Raw genomic sequence first — 25,017 nt, forward strand, 5'->3', positions numbered from 1 at the left:
ATTAGCAAGTGAATTGCCCCAATTCTTTTTTATCAATAAAAAGTGGAGATAGGGTGGGGAAAGCAATAAAACAAAAAATTTAGTAAAATATCATCTGGATATCCTAATGAAGTTAATATCCCTCAGTTAAATAAATAAACCAAAAATTGAAAATAAGTAGACTCTGCATATTTACTAGCTATCTACAGGCATGAGCTGAAATTATATGGGAGCTAAAATCTAGAAATACTCATCTTAGTAGATGGTACCTGAAAGCATGCTAAGTCACTTCAGTCGTGTCCAGCTCTTTGCAACGATATGGACTGTAGCCTGCCAGGCTCTTCTGTCTATGAGATTTTCCAGGCAAGAAAACTGGAGTGGGTTGCCATACCCTCCTGCAAGGGATCTTCCCAACTCACAGGGATCCAACCTGTTTCCTGCAACTCCTGTAGGGGAAGCCGAGTAGATGATAGAGTTTTTGCCAAATTCATTCCTATGATATTTCACTGAAAATAACAAAATTTTAGTGAAACGTCACATTAACAGGCCTCACAATAAGGATAAAAAGTGAAAGTGTTGTTCAGTCATGTCCAACTATTTGGGACACCATGGACTGTAACTCACCAGGCTCCCCTGTCCATGGAATTCTTCAGGCAATACTAGATTGGGTAGCTATTCCCTTCTCCAAGGGATCTTCCTGACCCTGGGATTGAACAAAGGTCCACCCGCATTGCAGGCAGATTCTTTACCATCTGAGCCACCAGAGAAGCCTCATGGTAAGAACACAATGCAATTGAGTTCTTCTCTCCACCCAATATCCGTTCCCAGATCTAGTGAGCTACAGTTTTTCTATGAGGAGGGAAGGAATGGAGTGAAATGTGAAGGGGAGTGTGGTTTGTTGGAAGTGGCAGTCAGCCCCTTCTTGGAAAGTAGGGAAGAAGTAAGGGGTTCCCTGGATTCCTGGAGTTCTCTTTGCTCAGTCTCCCCCGATGAGGCCAATGAAATGAGCACAATTTAACCAGGAGATTTCCTAGAATTGCTGCTGCTGTCAGAGAACTCTTGGCCTTTGATAGGACGCTGGGTCACTGCCAGTAATACTGGTTAAGTGACAGAGGACAGCCATCACTAGGTGGATTCACACTGCAGCGGGGATGCAGACAGATTTCAGATTTGGATTCCTCAGCTAAACCCCACAAACGCTGTGGTAGCTAGATGAACAGGATCTCCACCCTCATTTTATTAAGCTCTGCTGCTACTGCTAAGTCACTTCAGTCGTGTCCGACTCTGTGTGACCCCAGAGACGGCAGCCCACCAGGCTCCCTCGTCCCTGGGATTCTCCAAGCAAGAACACTGGAGTGGGTTGCCATTTCCTTCTCCAATGCATGAAAGTGAAAAGTGGAAGTGAAGTCGCTCAGTCGTGTCCAACTCTTCGCGACCCCACGGACTGCAGCCTTCCAGGCTCCTCCATCCATGGGATTTTCCAGGCAAGAGTACTGGAGTAGGGTGCCATTGCCTTCTCCATTTATTAAGCTCATGATATCCTAAACCTTCATTTTATAGAATAGGATTTTTTCAACCCCACTTATCAGGTTTCGACAGCGTTTTACCTGGTGAGATATCTTCTAGGATATCTCTTGGAGATATCTTTTGGATACCACTTTTATCCAAACACAAATTTATGAAAAGGTCACCTATAGTTTGTAAAAATGATGAACAACTCAAACAGAAACTGAAATCTGCACTATTTTATAAAGGAGATTTGGAGGCAAGAAACAATATTGAATGAGAAGGGTACAAATATGAGAGCTTTTATTTTATTCAGGTAAGCCATATCAAGGCACTTCAAAAGTCTGCCATTATAAGCTCTAAAAAATTACTATGAACCATTATCTAAAAACACAGCTTAACAACAACAACAACAAAAAAAGCATTAAAATCATGGGGCAAATTTTAATTCAGTAAGACCAAGATTCCATATATCCAAAAGAAATTATGCCCAGGGGATACACACACACACACACACACACACACACACACACTCCTTCAAGTCAAATTTCATGTGATCATGAACTGTAGTTTCCTAATCTTTGAAATTTCAAAGTGTACATTTTACCTTAGTGGTAGAACTAGTCAATTCAACAACTATTTAGGTAGCATCACCCAAACCATTTAAACATTGTAACCAGGAATTTTTAATACAAAGATCTTAAAATTTGAATGAAAATAAAAGCTCATCACCCATGTCAATCCTACTTTGCCCACATTTTATCTACAGATTGCTTTTCCTTCTCACTCCCGCCCCCACAACACACACATCATCAACACAGCTTACTGCTACAGGCAAATCAAAAAAGTAATATGAAATGTGACTAGAATTCTTTATAAAGTATTACCTGTGGTTTATTGAGATTGTAGAACTGACATATATACACTACCACGTGTAAAACAGATAGCTGTCATGAAGCTGCTGCATAGCATAGGCAGCTCAGCTAGGTGCTCCGTCATGACCTGCACAGACAGAATGGAGTGGGGGAGGCTCAAGAGGAAGAGGATATATGTATACACATGGCTGACTCACAGTGTTGTACTGCAGAAATTAACACAACATTGTAAAGCAATTATATTAAAAAACAAAACAAAACCTCTTCGCATTGAGAACAGACTTGTGGTTGCCAAGGAGATGGAGGGTGGGGAAGGGATGGATTGGGAGTTTGGGATTAGCAAATAAAAACTATTATGTATAGGATGGATAACCAACATGGTCCTACTGTGTAGTGCAGGGAATTATATTCAATATCCTGTAATAAACCATAGTAGAAAAGACTATGAAAAAAATATATATATACATATATATATATATGTATAACTAAATCACTTTGCCATATAACAAAAATTAGCACAACATTGTAAATCAACTATATTTCAATTTTTTTAAAAAAGCATGAGACATGCTATCAAAAATGAGAAATCAGAGGTATAAAGAAAGGCTCTGCTAGTATAGCATGAAGGATTCTGTTAATGTACTGATGAGAACTTTTACATAGCTCATGAAGATGTCAACATTTTAAAGAAGAGAAACATTTCTTATGTTTACACTCCTAAAAGGAGCATTTTTTGTGGCTGAAAAACTTAAACCTCCCCGCTAGTTTCCATGGCTCTTGTGATTACATCATTCAGTCAAGAGTATGACAAGAACTCTGTGGCCACCCTTTTTACACCATCTGCTAACTGTAGTTCTGAGAAAGGGGAGTTAATTGGCTACATCTGAGCAGTCACAAGATTTATAGGTTTGATTATCCAAAATAGATGCTTTCACCCTGATATATATGGCGTTTTCATTGCTGTATTAATAATAATAAAGGCATGCTAAAGGAATGAAAAAGCATCATTATAAAGGGGATTTGTGTGTGCATTGAAACAGTATGGGTACCTTGTGGTTCCCACAATGAAGATGTAACTATTTTCATATACAAGTTATTAGCTTAAGTTGTTCTTTATTACACCATAACTTTGCTCCTATAGTAACATGGTCGAAGCAGAAAAATAATTATGCCTGGGTGTTACATGCCAGATATTTTTAAAGCAAAGATGGCAGTTTAATTCTAAGCTAGTTTAAATGGTTAGATAAAAGCAGTCTCAGGAAAAACAAATTTATTCTAGACCAGTATTCTTTAATAGAAATATATGCAAGCTCATATATAATTTTAAGTTTTCTGGGAGTCACATTTCTAAAAAGTAAAGAGAAGCACGGAAGCTTGATTTTAATAGTATATCTTAACCCAAAGTTAAGATACCTAAAGTATTGTTTCAACAAGCAATTAGTATAATAATTTACAAATGAAGTATTTTACATTCCTTTGTCTTATTAAGTGTTTTGAATCTGAGGTGTGTTTTACACTTACAGCACATCTCAGTTCAGACTAGCTGAATCTCAAGTGCTTCATAGCCACATATGGCTGCTGCTGCTGCTAAGTCACTTCAGTTGTGTCTGACTGTGCGACCCCATAGACAGCAGCCCAACAGGCTCTCCGGTCCCTGCGGTTCTCCAGGCAAGAACACTGGAGTGGGTTGCCATTTCCTTCTCCAATGCATGAAAGTGAAAAGTGAAAGTGAAGTCGCTCAGTCGTGTCCAACTCTAGCAACCCCATGGACTGCAGCCTACCAGGCTCCTCCATCCATGGGATTTTCCAGGCAAGAGTACTGGAGTGGGGTGCCATTGCCTTCTCCATCACATATGGCTAGTTGCTACCAAAATGAACAGCAGAGTTCTAGACTTTTCCCTTGCTTACATTTACGACTATAGTTAGTCCCTTCCATGCATTTTATAAAAATATTAATAAAAGATGACTCTGGCAAGGCTCTCCACAATTCACTAATCACTTGGAAATATCTGTGTGTGTCTTCTTCACAGAGGGCAGCTGTGTACTTTCATTCAGTGAAGACGATCACAGTTCTAAGTTCAACTCAGAGAATGTATGTCAAAAAAAAAAAAAAAACTGGAGTCCAAAACTATGTCTTGGTTACTTTGCCTATAGGAGGGAGGAAAAGCCAATGATCAGAGGAGACAAAGCTCTACGAGGAGTGTTCCATGTCCTCACCCAGCTGTGGGAGGCAGGTGTTGCAGGCAATTGTGGCACAGTGGTAAAGAATCCACCTACAATGCAGGAGATGTATGCTCGATCCCTGGGTCAGGAAGATTCCCTGGAGAAGGAAACGGCAACCCACTCCAGTATTCTTGCCTGGTAAATCCCATAGACAGAGGAGCCTGGCAGGCTACAGTCCATCCGGTTGCAAAGAGTCAGACATGACTGAGTGACTAAGGACCCACACACATAGTGAAAATTAAAGAGAATAATGTGTGAAAAGCACTGGAGTCTGTAGATGTTGGCCTGGTCAGGAATTACCAAAGGAAAAGAAGGTTCTATCCGTGCCTTCAAGCCCTAGATCTAACTGGATCCAAGTAACAGGGTAGAAACCATGACACTGAAGAACCCAAATATAGCCCAAGGAAGCAGAAAGCTGGGTTAAGCCACAGAATGTTTCTAAGTATGGATACATGTAGTGCTGTCTGCCACTAACCCCTAGCCCATTATGTGCCCATGGAACACTTGTTTATGGATGAAATTAAGTGGGATGTTGTTCATATGTTTGTTTTCAAGTAAATATCAGCCTTGAAAGAGCAAATAAAAGAAGAGCAACTTGCAGTCTGAGACGGAAAGGAAGGGAAGTCTGGAAGAAGGAAGAACTGTCCCAAGTTTTAGCTAGGAGGTGGCACTAAATTCACAAATGTGTGGCTGTATTTTTTTCTTTGTACTTCACCTGAAAGGAAATCATCTCTTACTCCCTGTCTGTTACCTATTACCAGAACACAGAACTCAGGCCTGGGGGAATGGCCCAGCTTTGCATGCCCTGAAGACCTCTCTGCTGGTGAAGCAATGCAGACAGAATAAAGGGAATTCATAAATCCTGCATGTCTGCCAATGTTAATGGTGCAAATTCAACTGAGTTAATAATAAAATCCTATGAAATAGATGGGACTTCCCTGATGGCTCAGTGAGCAAAAGAATCTGCCTGCAACATAGGAGTGGCGGGAAATGTGGGTTTGATCCCCAGGTCGGGAAGATCCCCAGGAGGAGGGTATGGCAACCCACTCCAGTATTCCTACCTGGAGAATCCCATGGACAGAGGAGCCTGGTGGGCTACAGTCCATAGGGTTGCAAAAAGTCAGACTCAACTGAAGAGACAGAGCACACAAAAAAGAGATGAGTCTGACAGGGTTAGAAAGAAGAATTGGGATAAGGCTCATAACCTGTTCTGTCAAAATGGTATTTCTCAGAGCTCATGGGAGAAAGAATTCAACCAATTCCAACTAGAAACATGGCAAACAGGGTGCTATCAGTGCATTCGTCAGTACAGACTGCTATAGGAAAATACCATAGATCAGGTGGCACAAACAACAGACTTATTCTCACTGTTCTGGAAGCAGGAAATCCTAGATCAAGGCACCAGTAGATTCAGTGTCTGGTGAGAGCCTGCTTCTTGATTGGAGATTACCAACTTCTCACTGTGTCATCAACAAGCTGTAAGATGGATAGAGAGCTCTCTTGGTTCTCTTTTATAAGGGCACTAATCCCATTCATGGGGGCTCTACCCTCATTACCTAATTATCTCCCAAAGGCCATACCTCCTAATACTATCACACTGGGGGCTTTGGATTTCAACATATGAATTTTGGGAGGATACAAATGTTCAGTCCATAATGATCAGTAATCCTCAAGGATAAAAGTTACCTGAAGACAAAATTTCTGTTTGTCTTGATAACCAGTCCCTAGGCTCAAAAGATACTTGAATGGTGCTTAACAGTACGTGCTCAAGTATTAATTAAATGAAGGAAGAGAGATAGAGAACTGTGGTTTGGAGTATCAAGGCTGGCTAACATTATAACATCCCTAAAGGCAAGACAAAGGACCAATCAAAACCTCTGCAACCAAAGCTAAGCACAAGAGCAGATGAGAGAGAGGTTCAGGTAGGCACTACAGTAAGAAACACAGAGAAGAAGAAATTTCAATGCCGTCATTTCCAGCTTTTAAATACAAGTAAAATCATCTCATTTCCAATCAGTCATTTTCCACATTTTTTCTCTATTGATTTATCACTTTTGTCACGACTCTACCCTGAAATCTAAATACTTTGCTTTCAGAATGCTAATCTTAAATTCAGCCCAGAGGTCATTTTTAGTTACTCTTAATCATACCATCTTCTAACAAGCTAAATAATTTCTTTCTATCTTTGATGTTTATGGTGTTTAAATACTTGTAGAGCATTATCAAATCTCCCATTAGTTTTTGCTGAATGAAGCTTTAATGATTAGACACATTCATATCTTTAAACCTGGAAAATGCCTCAAATCAATGCCCCCATCACTCTAACCATTTCTGATGCTCTTCTTTAGAGTGTCTTCAGGGTCACTGTACATCTCTACATGTACAGTGGGAATACCAGACCACCTGACCTGCCTCTTGAGAAACCTGTATGCAGGTCAGGAAGCAACAGGTAGAACTGGACATGGAACAACATGTTCCTTTTCCAAATAGGAAAAGGAGTACGTCAAGGCTGTATATTGTCACCCTGCTTGTTTAACTTATATGCAGAATACATCATGAGAAATGCTGGGCTGGAGGAAGCACAAGCTGGAATCAAGATTGCTGGGAGAAATATCAATAACCTCAGATATGCAGATGACACCACCCCATGGCAGAAAGTGAAGAAGAACTAAAGAACCTCGTGATGAAAGTGAAAGAGGAGAGTGAAAAAGTTGGCTTGAAGCTCAACATTCAGAAAACTAAGATCATGGCATCTGGTCCCATCACTTCATGGGAAATAGATGGGGAAACAGTGGAAACAGTGGCTGACTTTATTTTGGGGGGCTCCGAAATCACTGCAGATGGTGACTGTAGCCATGAAATTAAAAGATTCTTACTCCTTGGGAGGAAAGTTATGATCAACCTAGATATCATATTAAAAAGCAGAGACATTACTTTGATGACAAAGGCCCATCTAGTCAAAGCTATGGTTTTTCCAGTAGTCATGTTTGGATGTGAGAGTTGTACCATAAAGAAGTCTGAGCACTGAAGAACTGATGCTTTTGAACTGTGGTGTTGGAGAAGACTCTGGAGAGTCCCTTGGATTGCAAGGAGATCTAACCAGTCAATGCTAAAGGAAATCAGTCCAGAGTGTTCATTGGAAGGACTGATGTTGAAGCTGATACTCCAGTACTTTGGCCACCTGATGTGAAGAGCTGACTCATTTGTAAAGACCCTGATGTTAGGAAAGATTGAGGGCAGGAAGAGAAGGGGATGACAGAGGATGAGATGGTTGGATGGCATCACCAACTCAATGGACATGAGTTTGGGTAAACTCCGGGAGTTGGTGATGGACAGGGAGGCTTGGCATGCTGCTCTCCAATGGGTCGCAAAGAGTCAGACACGATTGAGCAACTGAACTGAACCGAGGCACATATGCACAGTTACCTATATAGAAAAAGAAAAACTTGAAAATTATCCACTATTTTTTGTGAACATCCCACAGGTTAAGGCAGCAGGGGGGAAGCAGAAAGGATCTAAGACACTAAGACAGGAGATAAGTAATTTGGGTATATTACTTGTAGTCTCTTTCAGCTGCTCTTTTGTTTTATTTCAAGTTCAGGAAATTAAATTAATCATACTTTGGTTTTTTAAGGCATACTTTCATCATTGGCTCGTGTAACGCATTTATTTATTTGTGTGCTTGCTTATTTAAAATATAACACACACCAATGACTCCACAGCCTAACACAGAAGTTAGAACATTTACAATAACTTACATACTCCTGTGTGATTCTTTACCTCTTGTTTCTCTGTATCAGCTCTCACTATACCATGACAAGAGGAAATTCTGGGGCTGGCAGAGGATATACTTGGATATTTATAAAGTTCTTCTTACTGAAAAAAAGTTTTTTTTAAACAAAGGAAGCACACGTGTTGTTCAGTTAGGATGGAACATAGAGATTTTAAGGAGAGAGAATGCCTGAAAAATAAAGTCATATTATCGAGAACGTATGCTACACTAATGAATTTGGACTGTCATTGTAATAATATGGAGTCACTGTGTATTTTATTGTTCTTCAGAAAGACTCACTAAGCAGTGGTACACAGGCATGGAAGTGAGGAGGAAAAATAAACAGGAGCAATGGTTGTTAAGCTGGGTACTCAACAAGTGTGCATTAAGCATCAAGTGCAGTGCTAGGCTCCAGAGAAACAAAGATGGTTTCTGCATTCAAAAATCCCACAGTCAGTTGGAGAGACGAATTCAGCCAAGAGCCATGGGTGACGCTAGAGAAGTCTATACAATGGAGAAGTGAAACCCAGAGAGCGGACAGTCAATTCAATTACAGAAATGAGGAATATCCAGAAAAGTCTTCACAGAGAAGGTCATGTTGGACCAGAGCCTTGAAAGGTGACTTCAAAAGAATGCTGAATAAAACCAAAAACTCAAGTCTCAGAAATAAGATTGGAGACAGACTAGTGTCAGTGTTTTTAATCCAAATTCTACCTAAGGTTCACTTGGTTTCTAGAACTTTACTATTACATGTGTAAGCATGTTGAAAGCAGGGGCCACATTATTTGTTTCAACAGTGCATAGTCAATGAACCACCATTCAGCAACCAGAGGACCTTCAAAATCGCTCAACCCCTTGGACGGTATTTGAAACGGAAATAAAATCCACAGTTACATGTTTTTTAAACCTTTAATTTCTTCTCTTGTTTATTTTTCTCATACCCTGGAGTACTTTTCATGCCATTCTCCTAGAAACTCTCTAAAAATATCTCCTCCTCCACACCTAGTCTGAGTACTCTGGTTGTTCAGTCTTTCACACCTATCTTTCTTTGCATCACAAATCCAAAAATTTCAGTCCTGGTAATAGAAGAACACTCCTCAGGCAGCAAGAAAGGTAAAGAAACTGCAGGCAAAGCTTTTTTTTTTTTTTTTTTTTGCAGATTAGGGGAAGGAAAAGGCTGAGAATACTTATAGATTATTTTTGTCTTCAAACAATCATAACACCCAAACACCCACTTTCTATAACACTGGATTTGTCAAAAATATATATATCTTGTGTCTTCTAGCCAAACTACTTCCTGAAATTTTAGAAGGCTAAAAAACAATAGGGTAGAAAATCTGGTGAAAACCAGACATGGGAGGCTATGAACTTAAGCTAAGAAGCTTGAATTTATACTCTTATCAATGGACAATTAGTCATCAAGTCTTTTTATAAGAAGGTAATGTATTAAATAATTGGAGGAAAGATAGTTTTCAGACCACTGACGGTCGATTATTATCTTAGTGTTAGTCATAACTCTACATATTTAAGGATATGATTATTTCTTCTCCTAAGAACCTGAATTTATCACTCACTACAAATAAGCACTGGATTGTAAAGTGTCCCTTGTTTTCCTAGCATCCAAATCCATTTTCTGCTCAACACCCATTTTACTTGCTCAGCACACCTGAAACACCCTTTTTTCCTTATAAGTCAAGAAACTAGACTTCCTTTCATCAAAGGCAACCTCAAAACCCACATTCTAAGGAATAACTATCATGTACAGACACTGAATGTTTTCTTTGTTTTCAGTCTTTTTATTAATTGTTGTCATAGAGTTGCTAAATCATGTCTGACTTTTTGCGACCCCATAGACTGCAGCATGCCAGGCTTCCCTGGCCTTCACTATTTGTGGGAGTTTGCTCAATCTCGTATCTGTTGAATTGGTGATGGCATTCAACCATCTCATCCTTGATTGCTCCCTTTTCCTCCCACCCTCAATCTTTCCCAGCATCAGGATCTTTTCCAATGAGTCAATTCTTTGCATCAGGTGGTCAAAGTATTGGAGCTTCAACTTCAGCATCAGTCCTTCCCATGAATGTTCAGGGTAGGTTTTCTTTAGGACTGACTGGTTTGATCTCTCTGCTGTCTAAGGGACTCTCAAGAGTCTTCTCCAGCACCACATTTTGAAAGCATCAACTCTTTGGCACTCAGCTACCTTTACTGTCAAGCTCTCACATGACTACTGAAAAAAACAGAGCTTTGACTATACTATACGATCTTTGTCAGCAAAGTGATGTCTCTGTTTTTTAATACACTGTCTAGGTTTATCAAAGCTTTCCTTCCAAGGAACAAGCATCTTTTAATTTCATGGCTGCAGTCACTGTCTGCTGCGATTTTGGAGCCCCCCAAAATAAAATCTGTCACTTCTTCCACTTTCTCTCCATCTATATGCCATGAAGTTGATGGGACCAGATGCCATGATCTTAGTTTTTTTGAATATTGAACTTTAAGCCTTCACTCTTCTCTTTCACCCTCCTCAAGAGGCTCTTTAGTTCCTTTTCACTTTCTGCCATTAGAGTGGTATCATGGACTGTAGCCCACCATGGAATTCTCCAGGCAAGAATACTGGAGTGGGTAGCCATTCCTTTCTCCAGGAGATCTTCCTGACCCAGGGATTAAACCCAGGTTACTGCATTGCAGGCAGATTCCTTACCATCTGAGCCACCAAGGAAGCCTTTCAATTAATTTCAAGACACCAAAACTTCTTTTTCATTACATATCCTATTGTCGTTTTGCAGTCTCTAAGTCATGTCCAGCTCTTTGTGACTTCACGAACTATAGCCCTCCAGGCTCCTCTGTCCTCCACTATCTCCTGGAGTTTTCTCAAATTCATGTTGATTGAGTTAGTGATGTTATCTAACCATCTCATCCAGTGCCACTCCCTTCTCCTTTTGCCTTCAATCTTTCCCAGAATCAGGGTCTTTTCCAAGGAGTCAGCTCTTTACATCAGGTGGCCAAAGTATTGGAGCTTCAGCTTCAGCATCAGTCCTTACAATGAAGATTCAGGGTTAATTTCCTTTAGGATTCACTGGATTGATATCCTTGCAGTCCAGGGGACTCTCAAGAGTCTTCTCCAGCACCATAATTTGAAAGCATCAATTCCTCAGCACTCAGCCTTCTTTATGGTCCAACTCTCACATCCACACATGACTACTGGAAAAACCATAGCTTTGACTATAGTTTGCATATCCTCCATTGATTCAAATATAAATTATTCCAATTTTGTTGTTGCAATTTTTGGAAATACTACTTTGTTGACAAAAAAATTCTTTCCTTTTAAAAAATTAATTCCAAACTTAATACCATATGTAGCTTAGCTCCTGTTTATGAGACTGCCTGTTTTCAAAATACAGAGGTAGAATAAATACACTTTCTTAAGTTTCAAGTATCAGTAGAACCCATCTTGAATAATTATTAATGAATCATCAGCACCTGTCTCTCCCTTCTGAACAGGTGAAAGATGCTTACTTCCCTTCTGCACATGTTCTAGAGATGGACTTCAGCTCTATGTGTGTTCTAGATGTGTACCTAATCTCTGCATGTACTATAGAGTCTTGTTATTAAAAATTACACATTTATATATCTGTGCCCATTAACATAGATTTATAATTAATATTTTATGCATTTGTCTTTTAAATCATATAGAAAAACATGAACCATATTTTCATATCAAATTTCATGTCAATTTCAAATCATAATTTCATATCAAAATAAGAAATAATATAGAAAACAGTTACAAACCCCAAATGCAATAATACTGGCTTTTATATTTCCCTAACACTTTACCTTTATGAGAGTTATTTATTTCTTTGAATAGCTTCAAATCATTGTCTAGTTCCCTTTCATTTCAGCTTGAAGGATTCATTTTACCACTTTTCATAACACAGCTTCACTAGCAATGAACGCTTTCAGCTTTTCTTTTTTTGATTAGGGAATATCTTAATTTCTTTTACATTTTTTGAAGAATAGTTTTGTCAGATATAGAATTCTTGGTTGGCATTATTTTTGTTACCAGCACTTTAACCGTGTCACACAGGGCTTTATGACTTTAACCGTGTCACACAGGGCTTTATGTCCTCCAGACCTTCTTATGTGGAAAAAGCTGTTAATCTTATTAAGGATATTTTGTATGTAATGAATCACTTTTATCTTGTCACTCTCAGGATTCTCTCCTTTGATTGTTTAGTAATAGGTTTCTTAGTGCAGATCTCTTTGGAGTTTATCCTATTTGAAGTTTGTTAAGCTTCTTGGATGTGGATAGTCATATCTTTCATCTAATTGGGGAAATTTTCAGCCATTATTTCTTCAAATGTTATTTCTTCCCGCAATTCCAAAAAAAAATGTGTATGTTGGAATACTTGATGAAGTCCCACAAATCCTTTAAAATGTGTTCTTTTTTCTTCAATCATTTTTCTCTTTCTGCTCCTCAGACTGTTTAATTTCGATTGTACTATCCTCAAGTTTTCTGTTCTTTCTTCCACCCACTCAAATCTGATGTTGAATCCATGTAGTCAATTATTTTTATTCAACTGCTATACTTTTCAGCTCTAGCATTTCTATTTGGGGTCCTTTCTGTGATGTCAGTGTCTTATTGATATTCTTTGTACACTGTCCTCCCAGTTATCGTTGGTGTTGTTGCTGTTGTTTTCCAGGTCTTCATTCAGAATTTTACTTAAATCTTTGATTTAAAGTCTTTGTCTAGTAAGTCCAATGTCTGACCTAGCTCAAGGATGTTTTCTGTCAATTTATTTCCTGGGAATAACTCATACTTAACTGTGTCTTTGTATGTCTTGTAACTTTGGTTAAATTTTTCATTGATATTTTGAACTTTATAATGTGATAACTCTGGAAATAATATTCTCTCCTTCTCCAGAGGTTTTTGTTATTGATTGTTGAGGACTTCAGTCATCCATTTTATTATGTTACTTTCCTAAACTGTTTTTTGCAAATACTGTATTTGTTGTCATATATGATCCCTTAAGTCTCTGTTTTGTTCTCAGCAGACAGTGATCTGACAGAGACTTCCTTAAATCCTGAAATTTACTAATTTCTTTCTCATTAAGCTCTCCCCCAGTTGTTACAACTTTTTTTATTAGATTCTGAAGTTTTAAAAACATGATTCTATAAGCTTTTGCAAGCTTAATGGCTGCTTCAGCGGAGGGGTCAATTCCTGAAGCTTTCTGCTTCTCCATTTCTGTGACACCCCTCATGCACCTCACTTCTGTATATGCTCTAGATGCACACATCACATATTAATGTGCTCTAAACACATGCTTTCATGTGCGTAATTCAATTCCAATTCGTCTCCAATCACAGCATCTCACAAGGGGCTGTAAGTAAGAAGACTGACTTCCTAGCTTGCTTATCTTTCATTCTGTGGAAAAGATGAATTCCTGGTATACCTACATAGTTTTTTTTTTTTTCTTTCCATTTGTTCCTCAGAATAGGCCTTAATAATTCCTCTTTACCAATTTTTCTCTAGACCTACAGACTACAATTTGCAAAGCATGTCAAAAAGTACTATGATCCCTTTTTGTTCCAGTCTTCCAGTAGTTCCCTATAAGGAATAATGAGTTAATGCTTGTAAACCCCTCTGAAGTATTAGGATATTACATATTACTGGGAAGAGGCAAGAGCCGTATGTTAAAAATTAATTGGAGGAAACCACTTGCAGACTGTAATAATGAAACATCCCAAGTTCCAAGGGCACTGGGGACTTCAAGTAAACAAGCCCTCATTAATTTGGCTAATTAGTCACTTGCTGTATCTGCTGGTTTATAAGCGGCACCCTCTTAAGCAGAAAATTGAGCCGTAAAGTGCTAAGAACCATATGTGTGGTAAAGATGGCATCACTATCCTACACCTAGGATTTCAAAGCATATTTCATACATCCAAAAATGCATTTAGGAGATGTGGACAATTCAGACTTATCCACATAATTTTAATGGACAGAGGGAAGATAATAAAACATGTCCTATTCTGATAGATGGTAGAAAGAGGAAAGGTTAGAAAGAAACTGATGGAAATCACTATTAATTTTTTTCCATAAGGGAGGCCAAGGGGTCATTTAGACTAGACCTCACACACGTGGGTGACCGGTTAGTACAAGAGGCAAGTTTGATTTCTACAACTGGCAAATGCACAACCCCTTATATTCTGCTACTGGGAATCTTGTCTTATAATGAGAGTGAGGAAATTAAATATCTCACCTAAACTGTGGCAAACCTAGTAAACTATACTACCACCCAAACAGAGCCTCAGTTTACAGAGTTGAAAGTTTGTGTCTACCGATGCAGTATCTTGCTTTCTCTGGCTGAACAAAAAGATATTGGGAAAGTCTTATTTCCCATTTCCTCTTTATAATAGCTTACAACAGCACCATCACTTCCCTGGCTTCCTTATTAACAGCTGGAGACTCTCTGGTTTCAATCGTGTTACATTTATAAACCAGCTCCCAGATTGAGTCAGACCCACATTTGGCTAATACAGCACATCTTGTGTTCAATTTTGTTTCAATCATTAAAAACTTCTCTTGATCTCATTCTTAAACTCTAGTGATCTATTACTTCATATTAAAATTTAAAAAGTACTAAATCCATATTGTGTACAAAAGCACTAACTTACAGAGTACAAAGATGAGTGAGATTTTTCCTATCTTAAAGGGCTTAAGGGGCTTCCCAGGTGGCACTAGTGGTAAAGAGCCCACATACCAATGCAGGAAATGCAAGACACACTGGTTGGGACCCTGAGTTGCGAAGATCCCCTGGAGAAAGAAATAGCAATGCATTCAGTATTTTTGCCTGGGAAATCCCATGGACAGAAGAGCCTGGCAGGCTACAGGTCATGGGGTCCCAGAGTCAGACAAAACTGAGCATGCACACACACACACACAAACACACACACACACACCAAAGGGCTTAAAGGTTGCCTCTGTAATGACTGTCATCTCCTAGGACAAAGAGCATGTTACTGTTCGTAGAATATAATGGCTAACTTCCTGTCATCTTAGGAAACAGAATAACTTCCAAATTCCAGCCTCACTAAGAAATCCATGATTCCAAAGGCATTAATTTATTAATAAGTGAGTCTCAAATGGCACTTGCACTTTTTATCACTGAATCTGTCCCAGAACAGATCTCTACCACTTTCCAGCTCAGTCCAGGTGGACCAGAGTTGCAGAGAAACTGTGGAATAAACAGGGCTTACTTAGTTGGTGCAAAGAGCAAATGTAAATATCCTTATTAGCAGGCAAAGAGCTAGAAAATATTTTTGAGTGTTGCTAATGAGTGGAAGAAGAAGCTGCTTTTATCATGCAGTGGTGCAAATTAGATATTTATGGGTTTCCTGTGGTGTTCAAGGTGTTGCTCCTTTCCAGTATTTTAGGAAGAAAAGCTTTGTGTTCTAAGAATAACTTCATTGATGATTCTCCCTCAGGCACAAAGCTATTCTGATCTGGACTAGTAAATTTTATCTGGAGAGCCTGAAACTCTCAGGGAGTATAAAGTATACCCTTAGCCTTTGGGGTGGGGGGTAAGTATTTTTGTTTAACAGCTTTATTGAGATATAATTCACATACCATACATTTCAAGTGTACATTTCAAGTGTACAACCCAACAGTTCTGGGTATATTCACAGGTATGTACAACCATCTCCACAATTTTAGAACATTTTTATCACCTTGAAAAAAAAAAACAACCCTGTACCCTTTAGCTGTCTCATATCATATTATTGCCCACATCCCCTAAACCACTACTAATCTATTTTCTGTCTCTGTAGATTTCCTTGTTCTAGAAATTTAATATGAATAGAATCATATAACATGTGGTCCTTTGTGACTGCCTTCTTTAATTTAGTGTAATGTTTTTAAGGTTCATCCATGTTGTATCATGTATCAGTACGTCATTCCTTTTTATGGCCAAATAAAATTCCATTGTACGAATAGAACGCATTTTATTATCCATTTGTCATTTGATGGATGTTTAGACTGTTTCTGCCTTTTGGTGTATTGAATAATACCACTATAAACATTCATGTATAAGACTTTGTGTGGACATATGCTTTCATTTCTCTTGGATATATACCTAGTAGAATTGCTAGGACATACAATAACTATGTTTAATCATTTGAGGAATTGCCAGATTGTTTTCCAAGGTGTTTGCATCATTTAGCATCCCCATTCACAGCCCCACAAGCATTAAAGATTCTGATTTCTCCATATCCTTGTCAACACTTGTTATTATCTGACATTTTATTCTAGTCCTTCTGTGTACTATATAAAAGGGTATCTCATGATTTTGATTTGCATTTTTCTGATGATGACAGAGGATGAGACGACTGGATGGCATCACTGACTCGATGGACGAGAGTCTCAGTGAACTCCGGGAGTTGGTGATGGATAGGGAGGCCTGGCGTGCTGCGATTCATGGGGTCGCAAAGAGTCGGACACGACTGAGCGACTGATCTGATCTGATCTGATGACTAATAATGCTAAGCATCTTTTCATTTGTTTTGCTTTTTTTGTTAGTTACTTGTTTCCCTTGGAGGAATGACTATTCAGATCTTTTGCCTATTTTTTAACTGGGCTATTTGCCTTCTTATTATTGAGTCATAAGGGTTCTTTATATAATCTGGTTTAAGTCCCTTATTAGATATATGACCTGTCAACACTTTTTCTCATCCTGCGGGTGGTCTTTCCACCTTCTTGATGGTGTGACATTTTTCATGGCAACGAAGTTCTGGAGAATCTTTGTAGCATGTCGTGCCTTTATAACATGAATCAACATCGCCTAACTCCTTCACCTCCCTCTCTGACGTGACCGGCTCTGAACCCTTCCTCTCATCTCCACACCACTTCTCTCTTCTTGCCTGTTCAACTTCAAGTCACGTTGTCCATCTTTCTATCATTTAGACACACCTAACTTTTTCCCAGATTTGAATCCTGACACTCATATATCAATTCAAATGTCCTTTCCTCAAAAAGCCCCCCACTACTGCCCATCCGTATCACCCCATTTAGTCACTATCACATCCCCTTTTTAATTTTCCTCATAACACATGTCTGGGTTGTTTATTTACTTGCATAAATATGAAATTATTCCACCAGAATATAAGATCTCTTAGTGTAGGAACATATCTGTTTTGTTCATTGCTGTTTCCTAAGTTCCTGGAAGAATCTGTCACATAGTAGATGCTCAATAAATATTTGCTGAATGGATGAATGAGTCCTCTGGTCCAGACATTGTGCCACGGACTAGGGGCAAAAAAGTAAATAAGACAGATTCCCAAACAAGGGTAATGTTTCTTTAGAAGCCAGCCTTGTTGGCAGTGTGCTTGGGGGAGGTATATGGCTATTAGCAGGAAATTCATGTGATAGGATAAGTTAATTTTTAACTGTTTATTTTTAAATAAACTGTTTTAGATATGCAAATACTCAGAACTATTTTAATCAGCCTTATTCTGCTCACGCATACACTTTTCCTTGCATTTTGCTCCTGCTAACTTACCTTGCAAGAATTTTCCACATTTTCACTACAAGTAGAGAGAAATGAGCGGTCTGACTATGCTCTCTTCCTCCATAACTCATTGACTGATAATTAATAACCATAATCATAACTATGTTTTTTAGAAAAAGTTTGCTTCTCTGGCCTTAAATGGGAGGGAAAAGCCATCTCCTTCTTCTGATCTAGTTGAAAAGGCCCAGGCCTTCTTTCAGTCCCAATTTACCTAGCTGGGTAACCTCAATTCTTGTGTGGTTTTTTTGGCTTAAATTTCTACCCCAGTGATTTTCAGTTGATTAAGATTTTTCCTACCTAAATTATGCAGTTTGTGTGAGGATAAGTAGGGTAAATGTGAAAATATTTCTAGCTCTTCTAGTGAAGAGAATGTGACATCATCAACTTGGCATCTTCAGGGACTCCCAATTTAGTCAGGTTCAAAAACCTTTCCTAAGAGAATCCACCTTGTGCACCTCCACATCCTTGGCTAACTGGTCTCCTCAGCCTGAAATGTCCTGCCCCTTCCCTTTTTTTCTGCAACTCCCTTCCAGAGCTCAAGATTCCTGTAAATATCCTTCCACTCCAAGGAATGCTGGTTCTGAGTATTCCTATTCTGGGCTCCAAAATCTTCAATGTGACAATCGTGTAGGGATCAACAGCTTCAAGATTAAGAGAAAACAATGGAAGATACACTGTACAGTGAGGACTATCCACACATACTCTATGACAAACTAGAAAGCACATACAATGTGTTTCCAAGTCCTAAGAAACCAGTGATAATTTTTTTTTTAGTTTTTTTTATTTTATATTGGAGTATAGTTGACTAACAATGTTGTGTTGATTTTAGGTGAATGATGAAGTAATTAAGTTATAACATGTATCTAAGCCTTCCTCAGCAATCAATGCAAAGAAATAGAGGAAAACAATAGAATGGGGAAGACTAGAGATCTCTTTAAGAAAATTAGAGATACTGAGGGAACCTTTCATGCAAAGATGGGTTCAAAAAGGACAGAAATGGTATGGACCTAAAAAAAGCAGAAGATATTAAGAAGAGGTGACAAGAATACACAGAAAAGCTATACAAAAAAGATCTTCACGACCCAGATGATCACGATGGTGTGATCACTTACCTAGAGGCAAACATCCTGTAATGTGAAGTCAAGTGGGCCTTAGGAAGCATCACTACGAACAAAGCTAGTGGAGGTGATGGAATCCCAGTTGAGCTATTCCAAATCCTAAAAGATGATGCCGTGAGAGTGCTGCACTCAATATGTCAACAAATTTGGAAAACTCAGCAGTGGCCACAGGACTGGAAAAGTCAGTTTTCATTCCAATCCCAAAGAAAGGCAATGACAGAGAATGCTCAAACTACTGCAGAGTTGCACTCATCTCACATGCTAGTAAAGTAATGCTCAAAATTCTCCAAGCCAGGCTTCAGCAATACGTGAACCATGAACTTCCAGATGTTCAAGATGGTTTTAGAAAAGGCAGAGGAACCAGAGATCAAATTGCAAACATTCACTGGATCATCAAAAAAGCAAGAGAATTCCAGAAAAAACATCTATTTCTGCTTTATTGACTATGCCAAAGCCTTTGACTGTGTGGATCACAATAAACTGTGGAAAATTCTGAAAGAGATGGGAATACCAGACCACCTGACCCCCCTCCTGAGAAACTTGTATGCAGGTCAGGAAGCCACAGTTAGAACTGGACATGGAACAACAGTGAAGGCTGTATATTGTCACCTTGCTTATTTAACTTCTATGCAGACTACATCATGAGAAATGCTGGGCTGGAAGAATCACAAGCTGGAATCAAGATTGCCAGGAGAAATATCAATAACCAAGAAGGGTGGATGACAACAACCTTATGGCAGAGAGGGAAGAAGAACTAAAGAGTGAGCCTCTTGATGAAAGTGAAAGAGGAGAGTGAAAAAGTTGGCTTGAAGCTCAACATTCAGAAAACCAAGATCATGGCATCCGATCCCATCACTTCATAACAAATAGATGGGGAAACAGTGGAAACAGTGGCTGATTTTATTTTTCTGGACTCCAAAATCACTGCAGATGGTGATTGCAGCCATGAAATTAAAAGACGCTTACTCCTTGGAAGGAAAGTTATGACCAGCCTAGACAGCATATTGAAAAGCAGAGACATTACTTTGTCAACAAAGGTCCATCTAATCAAGGCTACGGTTTTTGCAGTAGTCATGTATGGATGTGAGAGTTGCACCATAAAGAAAGCTGGGCGCAGAAGAATTGATGCTTTTGAACTGTGGTGTTGGAGAAGACTCTTGAGAGTCCCTTGGACTGCAAGGAGATCCAACCAGTCCATCCTAAAAGGAAATCAGTCCTGGGTGTTCATTGGAGGGACTGATGTTGAAGCTGAAACTTTAATATTTTGGCCACTTGATGCAAAGAGCTGACTCATTTGAAAAGACCTTGATGTTGGGAAAGATTGAAGGCAGGAGGAGAAGTGGACGACAGGGGATGAGATGGTTGGATGGCATCACCGACTCAATGGACATGAGTTAAGTAAACTCTCGGAGTTGGTGATGGACAGGGAGGCCTGGTGTGCTGCAGTTCATGGGGTCACAAAGAGTCAGACACAACCAAGTGGCTGAACTGTTACTGTTGCTGCTGCTGCTGCTGCTAAGTCGCTTCAGTTGTGTCCAACTCTGTGCAACCCCATAGATGGCAGCCCATCAGGCTCCCCCATCCCTGGGATTCTCCAGGCAAGAACACTGGAGTGGGTTGCCATTTCCTTCTCCAATGCATGAAAGTGAAAAGTGAAAGTGAAGTCACTCAGTCTTGTCCGACTCTTCTCGACCCCACGGACCGCAGCCTACCAGGCCCCTCCATCCATGGGGCTCTCCAGGCAAGTGTACTGGAGTGGGTTGCCATTGCCTTCTTCGGAACTGTTACTGTTACTGTTACCCTTTTTCAAACTCTTTTCCCAATTAGGTTGTTACAGAATATTGAGAAGAGATCTCTGTGCTATACAGCAGGTCCTTGTTGGTTATCCATATTAAATATAGTAGTGTGCACATGACAATCACAAACTCCCTAACTATCCTTCCCCCCACCATTAACCCCTGGTAGCCATAAGTTCATTCTCTAAGCCTGTAAATTTGCTTATCTTTGTAAATAAGTTCATCTGTATCATTGTTTTTTTAGGTTTAACTCTCAATCAGCATGGCCAAGAGGTAAAAGTGCCTACTATGAGCTAGCTCTAGATCTAAATCTAGATCTAAAGCATTCTTTTTTTTTGGGGGGAGCAGGTGTGTGGCCACTGCATGGCTTCCTAGATCGTAGATCTTAGTTCTCCAATCAGGAATCAAACCTGGAACCCCACAGTGAAAGCACCAAGTCCTAACCACCGGACTGCCTCGGAATTCCCTAGAACATTATTCTTGCAGCCTCTGTGATGCTTCTCTCAGCCCACACTGCTCACCTCCTCTGTCATCTGCATTAATATATTTACTCCTTTCTTCAGGATTTGTTTCAGATGTTCACAATCCAGCTTATGCATGTTATCAAACCATGCATAGTTGTGCAAAGCCCATACTGCCAAGAAGCACCCAGTTTGGCAGGGGCAAGGCAGAGGGGAAGGAGTAGGGACTAAAATCTACCCTATCCTCTGCTAGCCATACTAAGAGAAAGAGGTGTCTTTTGTAATCTGTCCACCCAGAGGCAGTGACATTTGGCAGTTCATAGTATATAAGCTAGCAGCAGCTCTCTTTCACAATACCAAGTGGAGATTCAATCTTGGTCAATTTCTACAGAAGACTGCATCCCTCTAAAACCCTGGGTAAAGGAGCAGAGTCCAGGATGCCGGCTTGCCTCTCTCTAACCTCAGTGTGTCTGGTCCAGGGCCCATGGTCTCTGCATGATGTGTGCTCTCTCCTCTTAATCAGTGTTTACCATCCACAAACAGAAAGCATTTTTTAAAGCTTTTGCTGAAACACTTCTTTATTGGGGTCTGAAATGAGAACTACTCACTCTCCAAGATAACACTGTTTCAGGAGTCACTCCTCCCAGTGGTAGCGACTCAGGATGAAGACGGTTAACTTATGTAATGTTCAATATCCTGTGGGTTACACATGCATTACCACTGAAATTCAGATCAAGTGAGAAAAGCCACTTGATCTGTGAATTCTGCCCCTATTTCCTTTTCTAAAAAAAAAATGTTTATGGTACATTTTATAATATTGGGCTGAGGAGTGAAATAACTATATAATATTTGACTGAATACCAAACAGGAATGAAACTACTTGCAATATCGTTTCAATATTTCTCTAAGATCTTAATGAAATTTTCAGTTTAAAGGAGTCCCACACAACTTAAATACATAAGGCAATTTGCAGAGAAGCCCAGAACTCCATCATCTTTAAAATAAGTATGTTGTCATTAAAAGAAGTGGGCTTCTTTTCAATGCACTAAAATGTAAAAACATTACTTCAAACAACATACCAATCCAATATACCACAAAAGGAGGAGAAAGCTGTCGAAAGGATTAATAATGAGAAATGACAGAACTTTTTTATATCCATTTCTGTGTTTTCCCCTTTCTCCTTAAAAGCAAAGATACTATAACAAATAAAAGTTTAATAAGTAAAAAATGCATTTTAAATGAAAAACCGTGATTAACTTATTAAGAACCATTAAGTATATAATTACAAGGATTCTATTACATTACGATACCAATTTCTTTAAAGCCAGAAATAATACCTCCTGAAACTTTAATTATTTAAATGAGAAGAGAAAGAGGCATGTTATCTTCCCTGACAAAGATTAAAATCAATTTAATTGCTTCTCTGCTGCCTTGACATGATTCTTGCTGTGAGTCAAGCAACCAAAAAGGGAAATTAATACCGCAGCTGTTAATCAAGTGATATCCGTGCACTCTGTTTGATTACATCAGGGAGAAAACCATTGCTGCTTGGCTGACTTGTGCATCTGCAAGCACTCTGTGTTGTTGTTGGGAGCTGGGTTAGCTCTGAGAGGTGTCCGGGCTGGACTGAATTTTTAAAGCCTGTGATAGCACGAGGTGAGGCACGGCCTAGGGAAACCGCAGGTTGCTGCGTTTGAGCCTGAGTAATGGCAGTTCTATCAGGACAGAGGTCTGTTTCAAATTAAATTCACCCTTTGGCACCGGATTCCACTGTCCACAGTTGCGAGTACAAAGAAACACAAGGGCATCGTCAGGGCTGGAGAATGAGAAAGAATATGAGAATGTGGCTAAGATGGATGCTTTTTTGCCTGTAGAACAGAACAATATATTTTTCAAGGTAGACAGTAGCAGTTTCTAGAGGTCAAATACCAACTACCTCACCTGAATTAGAACATGCATTTGAAAGCAAGGTACAGTGGTAAGCGAGGCGCACCTCAAGGCCCTGTGTCTGCTCATTTAAAAGCAGGGCTTTTGTTAAACACCAGCACTGTGAACATCCTGCGGCATCCATGCTTTGCAAACGAATGTATCTGATTGTAAGAAAATGGTATTGTGAAATATTGATGAGTCTGGAAATACAAACTAGTACCAGCCTCACCAAGTCTTATCAGCCCTTGTTAACTTTACAGATGACGAGAGGCACCAGAATAACTGAGGTTGTCAAAACTAATGGATCTCAGGCACTTTGCACCCACAAGGTTCAGATTCATCAGGGGCCCTTTTTTTCAGGAACTTTTAACCCTCCCCTGCCTGTCTGCCTTCTCTTCTCAGAGACAGAGGAGAATAATATAACAAGTCTCAAGCATATACATTCCAGAAGAAAAATTTCTGAGAACCTTATCTTTCCCCTAGAAAGGAGAAAACCTCCAGTAAGACACAGAAATTTGATTCAAAAGAAAAGTTTTGTATTTGGACTTTTTAACATTCCTACCAGTGATATGAAAGGATCACAGGGAAAGCTCCCAGCAAGACCTGTTGAAGGAAAAGTTTATATTTAGCAGGATACACAGAAAGGCAAAAAACAAAACAAAAAAATCATACCACCCTCAAAGGATAACTCAACGTTTTTTTTCTTTTTTTTTCTTTTTACATTTCAAAAAAATTATCACTGGCTCAAGTTAGCCCATGGGATAAGTTAAGATGCCCATCAGCTTTTATTTTACCTGAGCTTAGTTCACCTGTCCCCAGGATCTGTAAATGACTTTGCCTGGCTCTTTTTCATCAAATACAACTCATCCTACTATATTGGATCACCTTGCTGTTAGCCTGGCACTGTCCCTCCCCATTTCAATTTGACCAAATTGAAACAGATGCCCAGAGGCCGTGGAGATCAAGAGTGGTATAACAAAATTTGGAGCCAGTTTCCGAGCTTAAATCAATATTTAACGGTAAGCCTGCTTTTATTTATTTATTTTTTGGCAGGCTTTTACTGGCAAATATCACTTTAAACTGAAAGCCAGGAGCCTTAATTATAAAGGATGCTGTTCAGGCTATATTTTGAAAAACAATAACTCGTTTGACAAGACAACCTGGTAGTTTAAGGGATTGTACTCCCCCAGAATAAGGCAAAAAGGAGAGTGTTATTGTTTTCTATATCCTTCAAGGATGTATTTAATTACCTCATCTTCAAGCATACAGAGGAGAGGGAGACGGGGAATAGGAGCTGTTTAGTGTCTCAGTCAAACCAAGCGGAAGCCCCAGGCCCACTGGTGACCTCGGAGGAACCACAGTCCAAGCCGATGCAGGAGCGGGAACCATGGAAAGAGTGTGATGGAAAACATTTACTGAGATGGGGAGATCACCCACAGGACTTACACAAATGGACCTCTGGCTAGCATGAGAACTAGTATGCATGCTACCCAGTGGCAATCTCTCTTTGATCTCACTCCTCTCCTACTCATGGGGCAAATCTCTTAATGAGTCCATTAAAACAACAACTAGGGAAGAAGTGGCATTAGGTGAAAAATGCAAGCCCACTGGGCTTGCTGAGCCTAGCAAACCTGGGACTGGAAATTTTGTTTCTTTAGTATAATTTTTAGAATGAGTTGCAGATGCCAAAATTCTCTTTTCACCTTACCTATTCTGAACAGTGATAAAATTAAAAACTGGTGATCCACATAAGTTATTATGAAAGATTTTTGAAAATCAACACATTCACAGGTATACAAAATGA

The sequence above is a fragment of the Bos indicus x Bos taurus genome, chromosome 3 (assembly GCF_003369695.1).
Source record: "Bos indicus x Bos taurus breed Angus x Brahman F1 hybrid chromosome 3, Bos_hybrid_MaternalHap_v2.0, whole genome shotgun sequence".
NCBI classification, from domain to species: domain Eukaryota; kingdom Metazoa; phylum Chordata; class Mammalia; order Artiodactyla; family Bovidae; genus Bos; species Bos indicus x Bos taurus.